At 47.3% G+C, this 18373-nt stretch overlaps 1 protein-coding gene across 1 annotated transcript in view; it reads right to left on the reverse strand.

Annotated features, from left to right (window-relative positions):
* The window catches only part of LIMS1 (LIM zinc finger domain containing 1), a 94444-nt gene that overhangs the window by 72483 nt on the left and 3588 nt on the right, over positions 1-18373 (reverse strand). The window lies entirely within an intron of this gene.

Below are 18373 nucleotides of genomic sequence, written 5' to 3' on the forward strand. Positions count from 1 at the left end.
ACTTGAGCCCACACCTCTGTGTGTGTACCTTCTCATCATACAGGATTATGTGTCAAATGTGCAAAGCTAAAGAGCGAGAGCCTTCCAAGAAAAAGCAGATGAAATGTTTGAGGTTCACTGTCTAAAACAGTGGTCACTCTCTTTTACCACCGGCTGGGAGCGTTTCCGGAACGTCACGTGAGGCTGCTTCGGTCCCTCCTGAACGCGACCCCAGAGGAAGGTATCACAGCGTCTCCGTGGGACTGCACTGCCCACCTGGCGTCAGTCGTGTGGGGATGAGCGACTACAGCCGTCCGTGTCTATTTTCGGGGGTATCCACACTGTTTGCAAACAGCTCCAAGACAACATCCAGAATAGTGGAACAGGGATGAAACGTGGCTCAAGACACTTCTCAGTTACCATCCGCCCCATGGGACCCACAGAAGTCCTGCTACTTCCACGGACAAGACGCAATGTGGTCGAGGACCTAGACCCATAAACTACATAGTAATTCACCCCAGCCTTAAAAGACCTCTCTCTTCCTGCAGATAACCTCCAAAGACTATCTAAAAAGACCACCTTGGGCTTCCCTGGTGGCGCAGTGGTTGAGAGTCCGCTTGCCGATGCAGGAGACACGGGTTCGTGCCCTGGTCCGGGAAGATCCCACATGCTGCGGAGCGGCTGGGCCTGTGAGCCATGGCCGCTGAGCCTGCGCGTCCAGAGCCTGTGCTCCGGAGAGGCCACTGTGGGAGAGGCCTGCGTACCACAAAAAAAAAAAAAAGAGAAATGCCAGAACAACAGAGGCATTGAGCACTATAAAAACATGAGCAAGCTCTGCTGGGCTGTTAGAACGGAGCCTACAGTCCAAGGGAGGGAAGGGTAAACACTTGTACATCTGTGATTACCTGCCAGTAGACATCAGGGACGCTGCAGCAAGAATGCCCACAATGACCTTCCTCTCGCTCCTGAACCTGCAATGTCTCAGGTGTCTAACACTCCAAGGTCATTTCTCTTTGCTGGTAAGTGTTAACATCTAATGGTCCAAGGTCATCTCTCTTTGCTGGAAAGCATTACTATCTAACAGTCCAAGGTCATCTCTCTTTGCTGGAAACTGTTAATAGAGCAGTAGGATCTTGTATTTTACGTCTTTATTTCATTAGACATTCAGCCCTTTGTTTTTCGTGCGTCATAAAGATGCTGGGTTTGCTGGAAGAAATAAATCAATTCTTTCTCAAACACACACACAAAGTTGGGTACCTTGACATCGAAAATCTCATGAAGCATTTTACACTTCAAACTTTGAAACTTTAACTTACAGAAACTGCCTATTCTCTAATTTTGATTAAAGAGGGTAATATATATGAATCTGACACTATGTCCAACATGTTATAAAAAGGTCAGTTCATGAGTCCCGTGTTAAAACTGTTAAGTCCTTGCAATCAACGAGAAAAACATGGTCCCAAGAAGAAAGGCACAGGTTCACCTTGTAATCTGTTTCTAAATATAAATAACTCATTTTTTAAAATAAATTTATTTATTTATTTATATTATATTTTTGGCTGCCTTGGGTCTTTGTTGTGGTGCATGGGCTTCTCATTGCTGTGGTTTCACTTGTTGCAGAGCACAGGCTCTAGGCGCATGGGCTTCAGTAGCTGCAGCACACGGGCTCAGTAGTTGTGGCTCGTGGGCTCTAGAGCACAGGCTCAGTAGTTGTGGCGCACGGGCTTAGTTGCTCCCGGATCAGGGCTCGAACCCTTGTCCCCTGCATTGACAGGTGGATTCTTAACCACTGCGCCACCAGGGAAGTCCCAACAACTCATTTTTAAAAAGACTCAAGTTTTTAACACTTTGGCTATTCCTCAAAAAGTTAAACACAGAATAACCATATAATCCAGCAATTCCACTCCTAAGTATATAGTCAAAAGAATTCAAAGCAGGGACTCAAACAGACATTTGCACACCCATGTTCACAGCAGCATTACTCACTAAAGCCAAAAAGTGGAAGCAACCCACGTGTCCAAAACAGGTAAACGGATAAACAAAATGTGATCCACACATACAATGGAATGTAGTTCAGCTACAAAAGGAAGGAAATCCTGACACCTGCTACGACGTGACGAGCCTGGAGGACATTGTGCTCAGTGACATAAGCCAAACACTAAAAGACAGATCCTGTGGGACTCCACTTACACGAGTTCCCCAGAGTCATCAGATTCGTACAGACAGAAAGTAGGACAGAGCTCCCAGCGGCCAGAGGCAGGGGCACAGGAGTTAGCGTTTAACAGGGACAGGGTTTGTTTGGGATGACAAAAAGTTCTGGGGGGCTTCCCTGGTGGCGCAGTGGTTGAGTCCGCCTGCCGATGCAGGGGACGTGGGTTCGTGCCCCCGTCCGGGAAGATCCCACATGCCGCGGAGCGGCTGGGCCCGTGAGCCATGGCCGCTGAGCCTGCACGTCCGGAGCCTGTGCTCTGTAATGGGAGAGGCCACAAAGTGAGAGGCCCGCGTACCGCAAAAAAAAAAAAAAAAAAAAAGTTCTGGAAATAGTGGTAATGGCTGCACACGTCTGGGGTGTTTTTAGCTGTAGTATAGTTGACATATAACATTATTTTCGATTCAGGTTTACAACATAACGGTTTGACATTCGTCTACACTAAGAATTGATCTCCACAATAAAACTAGTTACCATCCATCACCATACAAAGTTACAAAATTTTCTTTCTTGTGATGAGGACTTTCAAGATCGACTCTCCTAGCAGCGTTCAAATACACAGAACACCATTATGAACTATAGTCACCATGCTGTGCATGACATCCCCCAGACTTACGTATTTCCTAAGTGCAAGTCTGTACCTTTTGACCCCCTTCACCCATTTTGCCCAACCCCCCCCCCACTTCTGGCAATGACCAATCTGTTCTCTGTATCCGTGAGTTTCGTTTTGTTTTGTTTGATGATTTTTTTTGTTTTTTTTTGGATTCCACATAAGTGAGATCATTTGTCTTTCTGTGTGACTTATTTCACTTAGCATGACACCCTCCAGATCCATCCCTGTTGCTGCAAATGACATTATTTCATTCTTTTTTATGGCTGAGTAATATTCCACTGCATACATACCACATCTTCTTTATCCATTCATCCGTCGATGGACACTTAGGTTGTTGGTGCCCTTTCTTCTCAGCTTAAAGAAGTCCCTTTAACATTTCCTACAAGCTCTTTCCTACTTCCTAAAGAAGTCCATTTAACATTTCCTACAAGGTCATGACACCATCCAGATCCATCCTTGTTGCTGCAAATGACATTATTTCATTCTTTTTTATGGCCGAGTAATATTCCACTGCATTCACACCACAACTTCTTTATCCATTCATCTGTCGATGGACACTTAGGTTGTTGGTGCCCTTTTCTCTCAGCTTAAAGAAGTCCCTTTAACATTTCCTACAAGGTCAGTGTAGTGTTGATGAACTCCTTCAGCTCTTGCGTCTGGAAAACTCTTTATCTCTCCCACAAATCCAAATGATAATCGAGCTGAGTAAAGAATTCTTGGTTGGAAGGTCTTTCCTTTCATCACTTCAAATACGTCAAGCCACTCCCTTCTGGCCTGTAAGGTTTCTGCTGAAAAAATCTGACGAACTTAACAGTTCTGAACTGTACACTTAAAAATGGTTAAATGGTAAATTTTACATTATGTATGTTTTAGCACCATAAAGAAAAAACAAAAGCAATTAGAAATGAGAAATAAACTGGGGGAAAAAAGGAGTCCAGTTTTCAAAGCGTTTTCACCTCGACCATTTCATTATTCTTCTTCTCATTTTACAAATGAAAAACTGAGGTGCAAACACCAAATCAGGGCAAAGCACGGATCAGCTCCCCAGCCAGTGGGCTCTGCAGGCCGGTGCTTGCCCCCTCTCAGGACAGCCTTCTCATTCTTCTTACTCCCCCTCTCTCCACCAACCTTCAACTGAACAATTTAATGACCACCCGGGGGTAAAAGCATTACTCATAAGACTAAGAGAAAAACCTGTGACCATCTGAAAAAGTGGGTATTTTACAGAGGATCGGCACATACAACACCCTGTGTGTCCAGCACCCATTTCCACGTCTGGATACGTTAGGATGCTTTCAGCTGCAAGGAACACCCAAAGTCAAACTGGTGTAAACGGTGAGAAACTTATCACACATAATTGGGAGATCGGACTTGGGAGAGACCCAGGCCCAGGACAGATCAGAAGCTCACAAATCCAGGTTCCTTCCATCCTCAGTTCTGACAGCTTCGTGCCAGATTTGTCTCAAGGCTGATCCCTTCATGGTCGCAGGATGGCTGCCAGGGGGGAACGAGGACTACCATTTCATCATCTGAAGATTCATTACTACCATTATTACAAAGGGCACTGAAAAAGCAAAAAAAAAAAATGCTGCATCTTGTTATTAAGAAAAACACAGGGAATGGATGCTGCTAGGCAAGCAACAATGCCCACTCTGCAGTGTCGCAAACCTTTATAGGTCCATGAATCCCCCAAGGATCTTATTCAGTGGGTCAGGGTGGGGTTAGGTCACAGGTGATGCTGAGGTTTCTGCCCCCCCGCCCCCAGCACCTGACAGCCTCGTCCTGTATCTGTCAGGCTGGCTGCCGGGGGGGCTTGGGAGCTCACCACACAGCTCTCTCTCAGCTGCACAAAACACTCAATGGTGACAAACCAACCATAAACTCCAGCCCTAACGCAGATACCACGGCCGCCTGGAGCGAAAGACATCAACACCATATCAACCCAGCACCCCCTGGAGTCTGTGGCCTGGAAACATTTCTTAGTGAGAACTGTTCCTTCGAACACTGTTTACTGTATGGACTAGTCCCTCCCAAGGTTCAGGCTGCTGAAGGGCCCCCCACCTGCTCTGGCATCCTGCTGCACCTCTGCTCAGTCCCAGGCTGCAGACTTTGCTCTCCTGTCTCTCTGGATCTCTCTCTTTAACATACAGGAAAATCCTTCAAAAGGAACACGTCTCAGCTGTGTCTACAGACCCCCCGCCGGGCACCTGGTGCTCAGATTAACAGCACCTGAATCACCTTTGTTTTTAAAAGGATGGACCACAACCAGGCAGAAAACATTTGTTTTCCCTGATCCACACCCGTTTCTAGTAATGACGCCTCAGTTCTCCTGTGAGACGGAGTGAGGAAGCCCTGCTCCCCCGGGTGGACACCCGCCCACTGAGGCCAGGCCGACCCGCTGCTCCCGACACCGGGATCCTGAGCCCAATGACACAGCGGGTAAAGAAGCCGGAAAGGACTCATCCCAAGAAAGGCAATCTGAAGACAGGGTGACTAATACCCCGGTTCTTTCCGAAACATGAATAATCAGTTTTCCTCTTATCTACAATTTCACAGCCTTTCCGATAACCCCTTTCTTGACTTAGGTTAGCCAGAGCTGCTTTCTGTTGCCTGTAACTGAAGGAGTCCAGTGGACAGACAGAATGACTACGGAGAATCACGCACTTCCCTGCACAGCAGGACGGGTCACTCAGCTTCAGAGATGACCCAGAGCCCTTCACCTGACAAGGGGACGGGGTCCATCAGCACATGTACTCTGTGCCCCTTTGCAAACATGGAGCGATTCCTTCTGTGTTTTATGGCCAACAAAGAGGGCACTTCAGACATCAACGAACGGTACTTTCCCAAAGGAAAGCCCCAAACTGGAAGGGTCCACACTGCACGGCTGACACGGCTGTAAACAAGGCACAAGTCCTGCCACAAGGGCTCACCTCACACACTCTAGAAACAGAACTGTCTTCCTCAAACGTGCAAAGGAAAATGACCAGAGAAAGAAACAAGCCACAGAAAAAGATACCTGGGTTCCCCGAGACCAGAGACACACCGTTCCCAAGAACCATAACAAGAAGAATGCACCAGGAGCTGTGAATTCATGGTCAGTGGACATAACGGGCGTTGATCACATCCCAACTCACTGCATGAGGCCAGTGCTACCTTGACACCCAAAACCAGACACAAAATAAGAAAACTATAGAACACAGCGATTATGAACTCAGACTCAAAAATCCTCAAAAAAAAAAAACCACCCCAAAACAAAAAAAAGAAAACCTAAGGAAACCTAAAAAATAAAACACTGCAAACATCTAAAAAGGATTTTACACCGTGATCAAGTGGAATTTACCCTAGGAATGCAAGTTTGGTTTAATATCCAAAAATCAATCAATGTAATATACCATATTTACAGCCTAAAGGACAAAAACCAAAATCCCCGATTCTCTCAACGGGCGTAGAAAAAGGATTTCAGCAGCCTTTCATGATAAAAAACACTCCGAAAACTAGGAATAAAAGAGATATACTTAATGGTCAAAAGATGAACGCTTTCTCCAAAAGATCAGAAACAAGACAAGGAAGCCGCTTCCAGTCATCCTTGTACTGTGGGTCTACACATACAATGGATTATTACTGAGCCGTAAAAAGGAAAGAAATGCTGACACAGGCTACAGAATGGATGAACCTTGAGGACACTGTGCCGAGTGAAATAAGCCAGACACAAAGGGACAAATCCTGTGTGATATCCACTGAGACAGAAAGTAGATGGTGGGGCAGGGGCTGGGGGAGGGGACGGGGAGCTGACGTTTAGTGGGGACAGAGGTTCAGTTTTACAAGGTGAAAGTTCTGGAGACGGATGGTGGGGACGGTTGCACATTATGAATGTATTTAATACCACCGAATGGTGCTCTCAAAACTGGTTAATCTTACACTCCAGGTGGATAGTGTCAGAATTGAATTAAAATGTAGGACAAACTGTAGTATAGATAACGCCGCCAAAATCATTTCACATCAAATTCTCTTCACATTTACAATTACTTTCTTGGGTTTGATTTACAGAAGTGGGTATTCTGGATTACAAGTTATAAACCATTTCAGACTTGATACATACTGCCAGATTATTTTCCTAACAAATCTTACAAATATACCCTCATGCCAGCGATATAAGATAATTATGTTTTTAATAAGATCTGCTAATATTGTAGGCAACTGATAATGTCTATTTTATTTCTTTGATGAATCACTAATCACGCTGGAACACTTTTTGTACTTTTGTACATTAATTATATTTCCTCTTTTGTTTCTATTTTGTTATAGTATCTCTGTTCACGTTCTTTTCCCTACACATGTACTAGGGTTTTCATATTCTGATCAATGCATAATACTAATATTTTCTATGTTGCTTCTGTCGCAAGTGTTTTTCCCAGTCTGTTTTTTGTTTTTAATTTTCAGAAATTTAATTTATTCTTATTCAAATGTCTTTCCTTTTGTAATTTGTTCCTAAAACTTCTGAATTTAAAAAGTACTTCTCATTCTAGGACTTTCCTGGTTAGAATCCGCCTGCTGGAGCTTCCCTGGTGGAGCAGTGGTTAAGAGTCCGCCTGCCAATGCAGGAGACACAGGTTCGAGCCCTGGTCCGGGAAGATCCCACATGCCGCGGAGCAACTAAGCCCATGTGCCACAACTACTGAGCCTGCGCTCTAGAGCCCGCGTGCCACAGCTACTGAAGCCCGCACACCTAGAGCCCGTGCTCCACAACAAGAGAAGCCACCACAATGGGAAGCCTGCACACCGCAATGAAGAGCAGACCCCACTCTCCTCAATTAGAGAAAAGCCCACGCGCAGCAACGAAGACCCAACGCAGCCAGAAATAAATTAATTTTAAAAAATTAAAAAGTATTTCTCATTCTGAAAAAGTTAATAAACATTTCTATTTTATTTTAGCATTTATCTGGCTGAATTTTATAAGTAACTATTAAATATTATCCATCTGGAATTTCTTCTGATGTAATATAAGGCTATAAAGCTATAAACTGGTTTCCCCCCCCAACTGCTAACAAATGATCTCACCATTTGTGGGACACTAATTGAATAATTTGCCTCTTTCCCCCTGAAAAACTCGTTATCACAGAGCTTGTGTGATGACCTATGATGTGTAAACAGCCAACACGGCTCATGTCCCCCCAACCCACCACATTCTTCCCTGCAGTAACCTGCTGTTATTCTTGCCCCTTTATTCCTCCAGAGAAAGAAACGTCGGGATAACGCTATCAATTTTACCAGAAGACGCCCACCTGGAATTCTGATTAATGGTATTGAAGCTATATATTAATATGGAAAACTGAAGAAGTTCACAAGAAAAAATGTTCATGTGTGATCCAGAAGATTTCACCCATTCCCCTGGAAGCCTCACTGGTGCAGAACAGCATCTTCCCATGTCCGAGAACTGTTCCTGCACTAATCCCGAGGGAGAGAAGAAATGCTGAAATACTGCACAGAATTACTGAAATTACATGGAGTTGAAATGAGCCTTCAAATCTATTTTAATACTGACTGAGGGCATGTTTATTAGCATTTACTCATGTGTTATTATACGGCAACATTTAAAGAGCTCTACCTCACTAAGCCAAACCCCATACACACCAAATAAAACACATGACACCATTACTTATTCATTTGACAAGCACTTACTGAGTGCCTCCTGTGTGCTCTGCATTGTCACTTGGGCGTGGGATACACAGGTATCCCAAAAAGCATCAGCAGCTTTTTGTGGGACAATGTAGCATTCTTACAACTTAAGCCCTTTAATCAAAATTTATCTAACAAATCCAACCTCAAATTTTGACTTTCATCCCATTTGTTTAGCTAATCTCTAGCAATGCTTCCTCCTGGGAGGCATGATTAACCAAGACTGCGCAAAACAAAGCTTCATTTCTAAAAAGTTCCCAAGCCCTGTATCCTTGGCTTTCCCATCACCCACTTAATCTGTCTGCTGCAGCCTTCACGTTCCAGAAACTATCACCACAACTTCCTTCATAGAAAGCATCTAAATGACCAAACGTATTATCAGAAAGCGATGTGGGTGTTTCTTTATTTTAAAAATCAAAAGGGCTCAAGCTGGGAAAACGCTTCTTAAGTCTGGTCTCACGGTCCTCAAATGACCTTTGTGGGAAAAAACAGACCTCTAAAATTTTGAGGAATCGCTAGGACTTTTTTGTCTTTTGTCAAATTCAATAGACAGCTATATAATAAAATTAAGCACCACTTTCTAAACTTCACCGATGTCCTTTGTCATCACCAGTAACACTAGAGAGGGGAAAGCACCTGACAAAGGCTGGAAAGCCCAGGTCTAACACAGGGAAGCAACAATCACGTAGCTTACATACGCATAAGTACCCACGCTAACACATTCTGTTAAAAGCATGAAGAAACTGCCTTAAACAGACAACTGCAGGTGCCTCCTGCTTTGTGCAAATCTGGCAAATGCCCAAGAGACAAAAAGTGCTCTCACTTCCTCATGCGAGTAAGCCAGCATTTAAAAAAAAAAAAAAAAGGACATTAAGTCCAGAACCACCATTAAATTATCTCAGACATTAGCTTGGCACCCACTTCAAAGTTACATCATTGTGATTCTGGCCTGTCTTATAACACAGACAACCTAGTGTCCTATACATATATCTTAAAAATTTTTTTAAACATATTTTTTTCATCATCATCCTCAATCATGTAAATATACTCACTCACCCGAAACCAGCCAAGTGCTGACAGAACTTTCCAGATTCTAGTAGGAGCTGAAGCTCCTACTATCTTAAACTCATTTTTTTAAAAATTTATTTATTTTTGGCTGCGTTGGGTCTTCGTTGCTGCACGCGGGCTTTCTCTAGTTGCGGCGAGCGGGAGCTACTCTTTGTTGCGGTGCACGGCCTTTTCAGTGCAGTGGCTTCTCTTGTTGTAGAGCACGGGCTCTAGGCGCGCAGGCTTCAGTAGTTGTGGCACGGGGGTCAGTAGTTGTGGCTCACAGGCTCTAGAGCGCAGACTCAGTAGTTGTGGTGCACGGGCTTAGTTGCTCTGTGACATGTGGGATCTTCCCGGACCAGGGCTTGAACCCGTGTCCCCTGCATTGGCAGACTCCTAACCACTGCGCCATCAGGGAAGTCCCTCAGACTCATTTTTGAAAACAGAAAACTAGTCTCAGCCGTGTTCCCTGTAAGCCAAGGATCCCTGGCTTTTACAAAAACGTCACTACCCACACTCCACAGACAAAGGCTGCTCGTTTGGCGGATGAATTACTCCACCTCAAGATTCTAATGAAGACCACGCTCTCATCCCTGACACATGCCTCACGGTGACAAAATCTACACTGTGCTCCACAGAAAGAACAGTTCTGACAGCCATCCGTTAGGACCCAAGGGAACTGGGGTATTCTAATGTGGGCAATGACCTTAAACTCTGATGTTCTGGACACCATTTTACCACACACTCTCTGAATGAGAAAATTTGAAAGTAGTGAACGAATATTTCTTTTGTTGTAAGATTTCCCATTAGAATAGCAGAAAGAGGCATTCAGCTCAAGCCCGAGGAGTCAGGCTCAGTCTTAACCTATATTCAAACCTCTGAAGAATAAATCCAAGCTGGAAGGAAGGCATAAGCCAGACGCCAGAGGTCCCTTCTTTAATTATGTGCTCATTACTGATTAGCAGGGGTCGTTTTTACGTTTCTGCATGTGCCTCTGTGAGCCCAGGATGACGGCACGACTGCCCTTGAGGGCGTCCAGGCACTCGAGGCCGCGGCTGGTGATCTCCCCATCACGTTCCAAGGATTCGAGAGAGACGTCCTCGACTGACGTCACCACATCCCGCCCCTCCCCAGCTGTCCTCCGGTGGAGACGGTAGGACGCCGGCAATTCCCACAGAAGCCCCGCCCGCAGGGCCACCGCCTGGACGGGGACCTGGCCGGGGTCAACCTCCTGGGCAGGATCGGGGGCTCATGAGCTCCTGGAGGAGCCCCGCCCCCACCAAGGGAGGGCGCACGGCTCAGAGCACGGGTCTCGGCCCCAACCGAGCCCTCGTGGAATGGGAGCACGACGATCACGGGCACCACAACCACGTGCTCGTCCGCGTGCAGGGCTCCCGTCCAGCACGAGGCTCAGGGCGTGAGTGTGGGGCAGCTGCAGACACGGAGAGGGGCCTGGACCGAGTCACCTGACAGCGCGCATCATCTGTCACCTGGTTCCACCGGGTTACCAAGTAGTCACGGAGGAAGAGGAAGCTTCCCTTCTCAGAAGTGCGGCAGCTAAGACAGGAAATGCCTTCAACTGCAGCATCACGACATCAGCCGAACCCTAAGGAGTTAACCATCTAGGTGGGAAGTCCGCAAAACGCGGCCCCCAGGCCTGTGAGCTCAGAGTTGTCACGTGTTCACCTGTGCTCAGGAAACCTCCTCTCCTCCCTCTTTCCGGACAACCAGCATGGAGTGCGCGTGACGTGCGGGGCCCCGTTCGTCTGGATGTCTCACACGTGGAAACTGGTCTAACTCCGTGACCAGCACTGCACTATTCCCTTCACTCCGCACCCGAGGCAGAGGCAAGCCGGGCCACCCCCGGCGGGTAAACGCGAAGCTGGGGTCTGAGCACAGGCTCTTTCCCGTGGTAACATCTGATCGCACAGCTCTTTTCATCCCGGTAACATGGAGCTGGCAGGGGTACGGGAGCGCCAATGGGTCAGTGCTCCAGCTGGAAAAACCAACATCCCTGGAATCAAGTCACCAGAATTCAAGCTCCAGCTCCTTCCTGGGTCAGCTTCCTACCCTGAGCGCATCTTTCAAATTCCCAAATCTCCGATTCTTCATGCGAAAGCAAGGATGTTCGTATTTATCTTATTGGTCATTCACCTACTTACTGAGCATCTAAGAGGTGCCAGGCATTGCCGCTAGATCCTGGGACACAGGCTGAACGGAGAGAAACCACCTCTGAAGGGAGTGGGGTGTAGGGTGGAGCTCTGGGGAATCACCCCTCACAAGCCACGTGGCAGGTTTTATACCATTGGGGTCATGGTGCACGGGGCCGGCAGGGGGGCTGGGGAGGGAGGAGGGGGAACAACAGGGCTGGACTGCCAAGGCAGCATGGAAAAGATGACTCCAGAAACGAACCCAGAGGACGGAACACCTCACAAGGCACAAAACACTGGGAAACAGGGTATGTAAAAACCTGAGGACACAAAAGAAAAAGGTGTGTCCTAACTTCAAACAGTTCTCAGAACACATTTCTCCGAGGGACCTGGGGGAAGGAAGGGGCGGATGAGTCACAAATGGGGCTGGGAAGGTAGGGACTGGGGGAAGAGGCAAAAGGTTTCATAAACCCCAAAGCGCTGCACACACAGACGAGGTTCAGGACAATCGTTACTAAGGCCCAAGTCATCACCAACGGTCAACATTCCCCTGTGACGTGAGGCTAGCACACAGCCCGGACAAGCTCAGACACAGGCTCCAAGACCCGCCCTGAGCTCTACTCCAGTGGCACCGAGGGGCTTCATACCTTCCCACCCTTTCCATGCAAAATTTCAAATCCAAACAACTGCAGTTCTCAGCCAGACAGTCTGCATCTGGAGAAGCCAGCCTGTGTTTCTAACAGAAGCTTAGAGGGAGCTGAGATCTGCAGGGTCCTTATAAAGACCTTTCAGTCCCCCACTTCTGGAGATGTAAGAGTCCAACACCAAAAACACTGTGCCGCTTCCCTCTAACCTCCAGAGTCTTTGATGAAAACCTATTGTCTTTCCAATTTCTTCCCATAAACGAATGGTGTCAATTTGCTCTGGCTGCTTTCAAGGTTGGTTTTTCTTGTTGTTGCTTTAATATTTATCTCTTTATTTATTTGGCTACACCGGGTCTTAGTTGCGGCACGCGAGATCTTTAGCTGTGGCATGTGAACTCTTAGTTGTGGCATATGGGATCTAGTTCCCTGACCACGGATTGAACTCAGGTCCCCTGCACTGGAAGCGCAGACTCTTAGCCACTGGACCACCAGGGAAGTCCCTTTCAAGGTTGTTTTTTTTTTTAGTGTCTTTAGTTTTTAGGAGCTTAATTATGATACGTCTTGGCCTGAATTTTCTTGGGTTTATCCTATTTGTGGTGTGTGCAGCGTCTTGAATCTGTAGGTTTACATTTATTGCCAACTTGGGGAAATCTTTAGCCATTATTTCCTCTGGGCCTTTTCCACCCCACGCGCTTCCTCCTCTGCTTTCAGAATTCCAAGGTCCCACAGGTCCCCAAGGCTTTGCTCTGTTCCCCAGTCTATTTTCTCTGCCGTGAGTGCAGGTGAGGCCACAGTTGTTTCTGGGTGTTTGGTTGAAGTCGAGCATTTACTGTGTAAACATTTTTCTTCTTGTTAGACTGTCTTTCCTGGTCCCACAGAGAACAGTCTTCGTTGTGACATGTTTTTGGTCTGTACCTGCTGGCATTTCTAGACGGCCAGAGTCTGGGATAAAATGGGGATATGAGTGTAAAAAGAAAACCCAGACAACTCATCACCCCATTGTTCATCAGGCCCCATGGTCCCTGCCAGCTTGCCTTCTTCTCTCCACATTTCAGAACTTTTTTTTTTGGCCGCGTCATGCAGCTTGTGGGATCTTAGTTCCCCGACCAGGGATCAAACCCAGGCCCACGGCACTGAAAGCACCGAGTCTTAACCACTGCCAGGGAATTCCCCACACTTCACAGTCTTACGCTTGTTTTATACATAATGTCCAGCGTTTATCATGCTTAGTGGGAGGAATAGGAAAATGTCCACCTGATCCATATTTCCCAGGTTCTTAACAGTTTGAATGCTGGGAAAAAATCTAAAGGTTAATACTTTGCGACATGTGAAAATTCTATGAAATTCAGATTTCAGTGTCTGTAGTTAAAAGGTCACTGGAAAGCAGCTGTGCCCATCTACTTACATGCCGTCTACAGCGGCTTTCACGCTACAACAGCACAGCTGAGCCGAGGTGACAGCATCTACCACGTGGTCCTTTAGAGAAAAGGTCTGCTCGAGGGCCCTGACCATCCACGGCTGCCAACATCATCGCCTCCTGATGGGAGGACCCACCGCCCTCCCTCACGCAGTCACGGGTGTGGGAGCCCAGTCAGGCTTTTGGGCCGCAGCTTCCAAGAAGACGTGCGGGTCGAGGCCACGTTCACACCAACACTAAGACGGCAACTGCCTCTCTCACTCTCCTCTCACGGGTCACTGTGAAGTCTTCCAGAAGCTACGTGACATGAAGTATTACAAAAGAATGAAAGCCAGCTGTCTTCCATTAAGACATTGACGAGATCTGCCCAAAAAGTATTTTTAAAGTATCTTCTCTATACGTCTAAAGTATTTTAAAGCCACTCCACTCTTCACTATTTTGTTTCTTTGGAAAATAATCACAAAATATTTATGTTAACATACAAAAGGTTGATTAAATTTCAAATACAGCAAATATCAAGAAGCTCTTCAGGGTCCTCAACAATTTTTAAGAGTGGAAAGTGGTCCTGAGACCAAGAAGTTTGAGAACTGCTTCTTTAGATCCAACAATCAATTTATATACTTTATAGGGAACAAAGAAGTTAAACTGTGCCCAGAGGATGCGACCTGCCAAATCCAGACTGTAGGAAATTCTTCAAGACAAGGAACCCGTTTCTTCAACAAAAAAAATCACAAGAATAGGAAGGGGGGAAAAAAAAGATGGAAGGGGTACCTATATGTTAAAAGAAACTGAAAGACTTATCAAGCTCTCAAAAGGTATGAACCTTATTTAGATCCCAATTCAGAAAAAACTATAAAGTGAATGTTTGAGATAAAACAAAAATTGAACACTAACTGGGTAGTTGATGATATACAGGAAATAGTACTAATCTTTTTCAGGTGGGATAATGATGTTGTAGTTATGTTTAAAAATCTTTTCTAGAAGAGTCCTTACCATCTTAGGATACCTATTAAAATCTCTAGGGACTTCCCTGGCGGTCCAGTGGTTAAGAATCCTTGCTTCTACTGCTGGGGGTGCGGGTTTGATCCCTGGTTGGGGAACTAAGATCCCACATGCTGCGAGGCCAAAAAAATAAAATAAAATAAATAAAATCTCTAGGATACGACACAGGGCAGAGCAGAGGGACAGGACTGGGCCTCGGTCACAGGTGAGGTCACGCCAGGCAGTGAGGACTAAAGCTAAGGTAGGACATGGGGACACATTATTCTACTTTTTGTGTTTATGTCTGAACTCTCCATTAAAAAAAGTTTAGGGGCTTCCCTGGTGGTCCAGTGGTTAAGACTCCTCGCTGCCACTGCAGAGGGCACTGGTTCGATCTCTGGTCCGGGAACTAAGATCCCGCATGCTGCCCAGTGCAGTCAAAAAATTAAAAAAATTTTTTTAATTAAAAATAAAACAAGTTTAAAAGTACAGACTTCATGACATTCTTCCCCAGAAGCAGGGGATGAGGCTGGCCCATCTGCACTGGCACGACCCCCGTGCGGGGAGGTCTGCAGCCCACGTTTCGGGAGCTGCTCTGCCTGGTTCCTGACTCTCCCCCATGACGTGCCAAGTAAACCGGGCTCCTGGTTGAAGGCTGGCATGTCCCTACCTCCTGAGGGGCTCAAGAGACACTGCCTGGGGCCCATTTCTTACATTAATGACAACAAAGCTATAATACCTGGTGACAAATGATCAGTTCCTCCTTTAATTTCGCAAAGACTTTTTTAACTTCTCCTCTGGTACCTGGACACAAATAACCCCCATACAAGACAGACGACGAGCTCCACACCGCATCGTAACTACACACACCCCGGCTGACAGCACCGGACAGACCTGCACTGAACTGGAACATCGGTCCCCAGATTTGTCAAGGTCGCCACCACGTGCGCGGCACAGCCAGGAGCTCAAAATGAAAACAAACACACACACATGTACACACACACAAACAAAGACACCAAATTTAAGTGAAGAACGTGATCTCACCTGATACATTCTCTGCTGGGCCTCCAGAGTGAGATTGGGACCCTCCAAGTTCAGAAAGAAGGACCGTCCGGCAGTGAGATGAGGTAGCTCCCTCGCGGCTGCCATGCTCGGGGAGCAACTATTAACCACACACAGAGGACGCCTTGAGAGCGAGGAGAAGTGGGAGCCACAGCCTCGCCTGAACGGGAGGGGCCCCGGGGAAGAGACCTGGGGAGGGGCCACGGGGGGGGGCACAGCTCAGCATCAACCTCGGCTCATCTCACCCTGTCCCTGTGACGCGGGGACTTCCCAACCTCCTGTGCTGTTTCCTCATCTGTAAAATGGGCATAAAAATCCTGCCTCGAAGTGCAGCCGTGTCAGATTTGTGAAACAGATGTTTAACTCCTTTAAAGTACTTGTGTCATCGTAGGCCATTAATAAAAGATGGTTATTACTAAGAAAGTTTCCAGAAGAGCAGCCTAGCCATGAAATGAAATAATCTAAACAGGGATGACATCATTTGAACTTCTTCCCAGTGGTCCGTGGGTGCTGGGTCTCTGCCTGCAGAGTTAAGTTAAACCACATGTGAAGGCCATCTCGTCTTACCCCAAGTTCTGTGAGTTTATTCAAGCACTGTCACAGACACTCAGAAGAGCTGGCTCTGGACTCTTCAATTCACTAATGAATGGAGGAATAAAAGGAGAAATAAAGCTCATTTAAATCCTATTTGTTTTTTTCTTGGACGTCTAACAAACATGATGGAGATGTTCCTTTACTTCCAGAGCCTACAATTTGGCAGAAAAGATTAGATATCTCTACGAATAACTGTAACATAAAACAGAAGTTGATAACTACCCGAAAAGAAGCCAAAGTGCTTTGGGAGGAAAGACATAAGCTCTGAGCCCTGAGCCCCCAGCGCACAACCTCAGTCCACATTGCAGGAACTCAGTATCCAGGGGCCAGAGGCAATCCTGCCCCGACTGCAGACAAGACACAGGAGAGGAAGGTTTTCCAGCCCAAGAGAGCCGCGTGGACAGAGGCCCTGTGATGGGAGAGCACCGGATGTTTTCAGAACCAAGGGGCCTGTGACAGGCCAGAAGGTGACGAACAGCCTGAACTCCAGGCGCGGCAGTTTGGCCCTTATTTGACAGGCAATCGGGAGTCTTCTCAACATTCTGAAAAGAGGGGGGGACATGACCAACATGATGCTTTAGGCGAATCTGGAACCGACACGAATGACAACAACCTGAAAGATTCTCATGAGCTGGGACCACGTCCCACCCGCCTGGGAATCTCTGCAGCCACACCCACCTGGCACCTGAGAACCACATGCCGCATCCACCACGTCGAGAAGGAGAAGGACCCACCAACGGCCCAGTTCCACCACCAGCTGTGCCCACACGCCCCCCCAGGTGGGCCCTGTGCTGCCTGGCAATGCGCCCGGCCTCAGGAGTCGAAACAGACACACGACACGAGGACTCCCACTCTCCCCGTGAGAATTACCTCATGGCCTGTCTGTGCGGATGGTCAGACTTGTTCCCTAACAGATGCACCAGCAGAGGAGCCCGCCAACAGGAAGGCCTCTCGGGCTGGCCCTGGGGGACAGCGCACAGGGTGAAGAGGAGACCCAGGCCTCCGGGGACGAAGAACCACCGTCACCAGCACGAGGGCCTCAGAACCCCAAGTCCCCAAGGATGCGCTTCACAAAAGGAATCCACTTCAAAGAGGTTGACATCCGGGACCTTTGTGATACACTAGCTCTGGGGCAACATCTGATACTTCATCCAGACGTTTCCAGAATTACCTTGTTCATGGGGCTCAGATACATCAGACAAGGTCTCACCTGGGCGTCTGCAGCCTATGGGGATGTCCCAGGGTCAGGACCGCAGGTAAAACCAGGGAAATCCGAGTGAGATCGAGGGACTGCATGACCGTCGATACTGCGGCTTGGCTCACGCACCACCATTTTGCAAAATGTTATCAATGGGGAAGCGGGGTGAAGGATACACTGGATCTTTCTTACTGCTGCATGGGGCCCTACATGACCTCAGGTGAGCTACGTCGCTCCTGCGCGTCCCAGCCCAAGCTCACCCTCCACCCTCCGCGCCCTCCCCTCCCATGGGATGCACTGGCCACGGCCAGCTGTGTCTGCACCTTCCAACCCACACACAGAATGTCACTGTGGACTCATCAAGGCAAAAAGTATGCTCCGACGTGAAAAGGATGCAGGAACGTGACCCCCTCTCCCATGAGCTCCTGCGTGCAAACGTCTGATGAGATGAAACAAGAGATGAGTGGTCGTCGCACAAGGGGTAAAAACCACAGCTGCTGGAGGGTCCACGGAACGTGGCAATGGGCACCCCAGCTCTTGCTTCTCTAGTATCTTAAAATTAAAGTTTTTGGAAGACAACCTGGCCACGGGCCAGCGTGTAACGTAGATGACATTTCTGTAGGCAGGAAACCACAGCTTAAAGCACAATTAACGAGAAATGTAAAATCGACCAGCAGTTTGAGATGCTTTCCTTCTATTTAAGGGCAGCCCTAGTTGAGAACGTGACCTACGCTGAGGTTTATTTACATGATCTTCTGAGGAACAGACACAAGATTACTGAAAACAGAGGCTCCTGGGGTAAA

This window comes from Pseudorca crassidens, chromosome 14, assembly GCF_039906515.1.
Source record: "Pseudorca crassidens isolate mPseCra1 chromosome 14, mPseCra1.hap1, whole genome shotgun sequence".
In the NCBI taxonomy this organism is placed as follows: Eukaryota; Metazoa; Chordata; class Mammalia; order Artiodactyla; family Delphinidae; genus Pseudorca; species Pseudorca crassidens.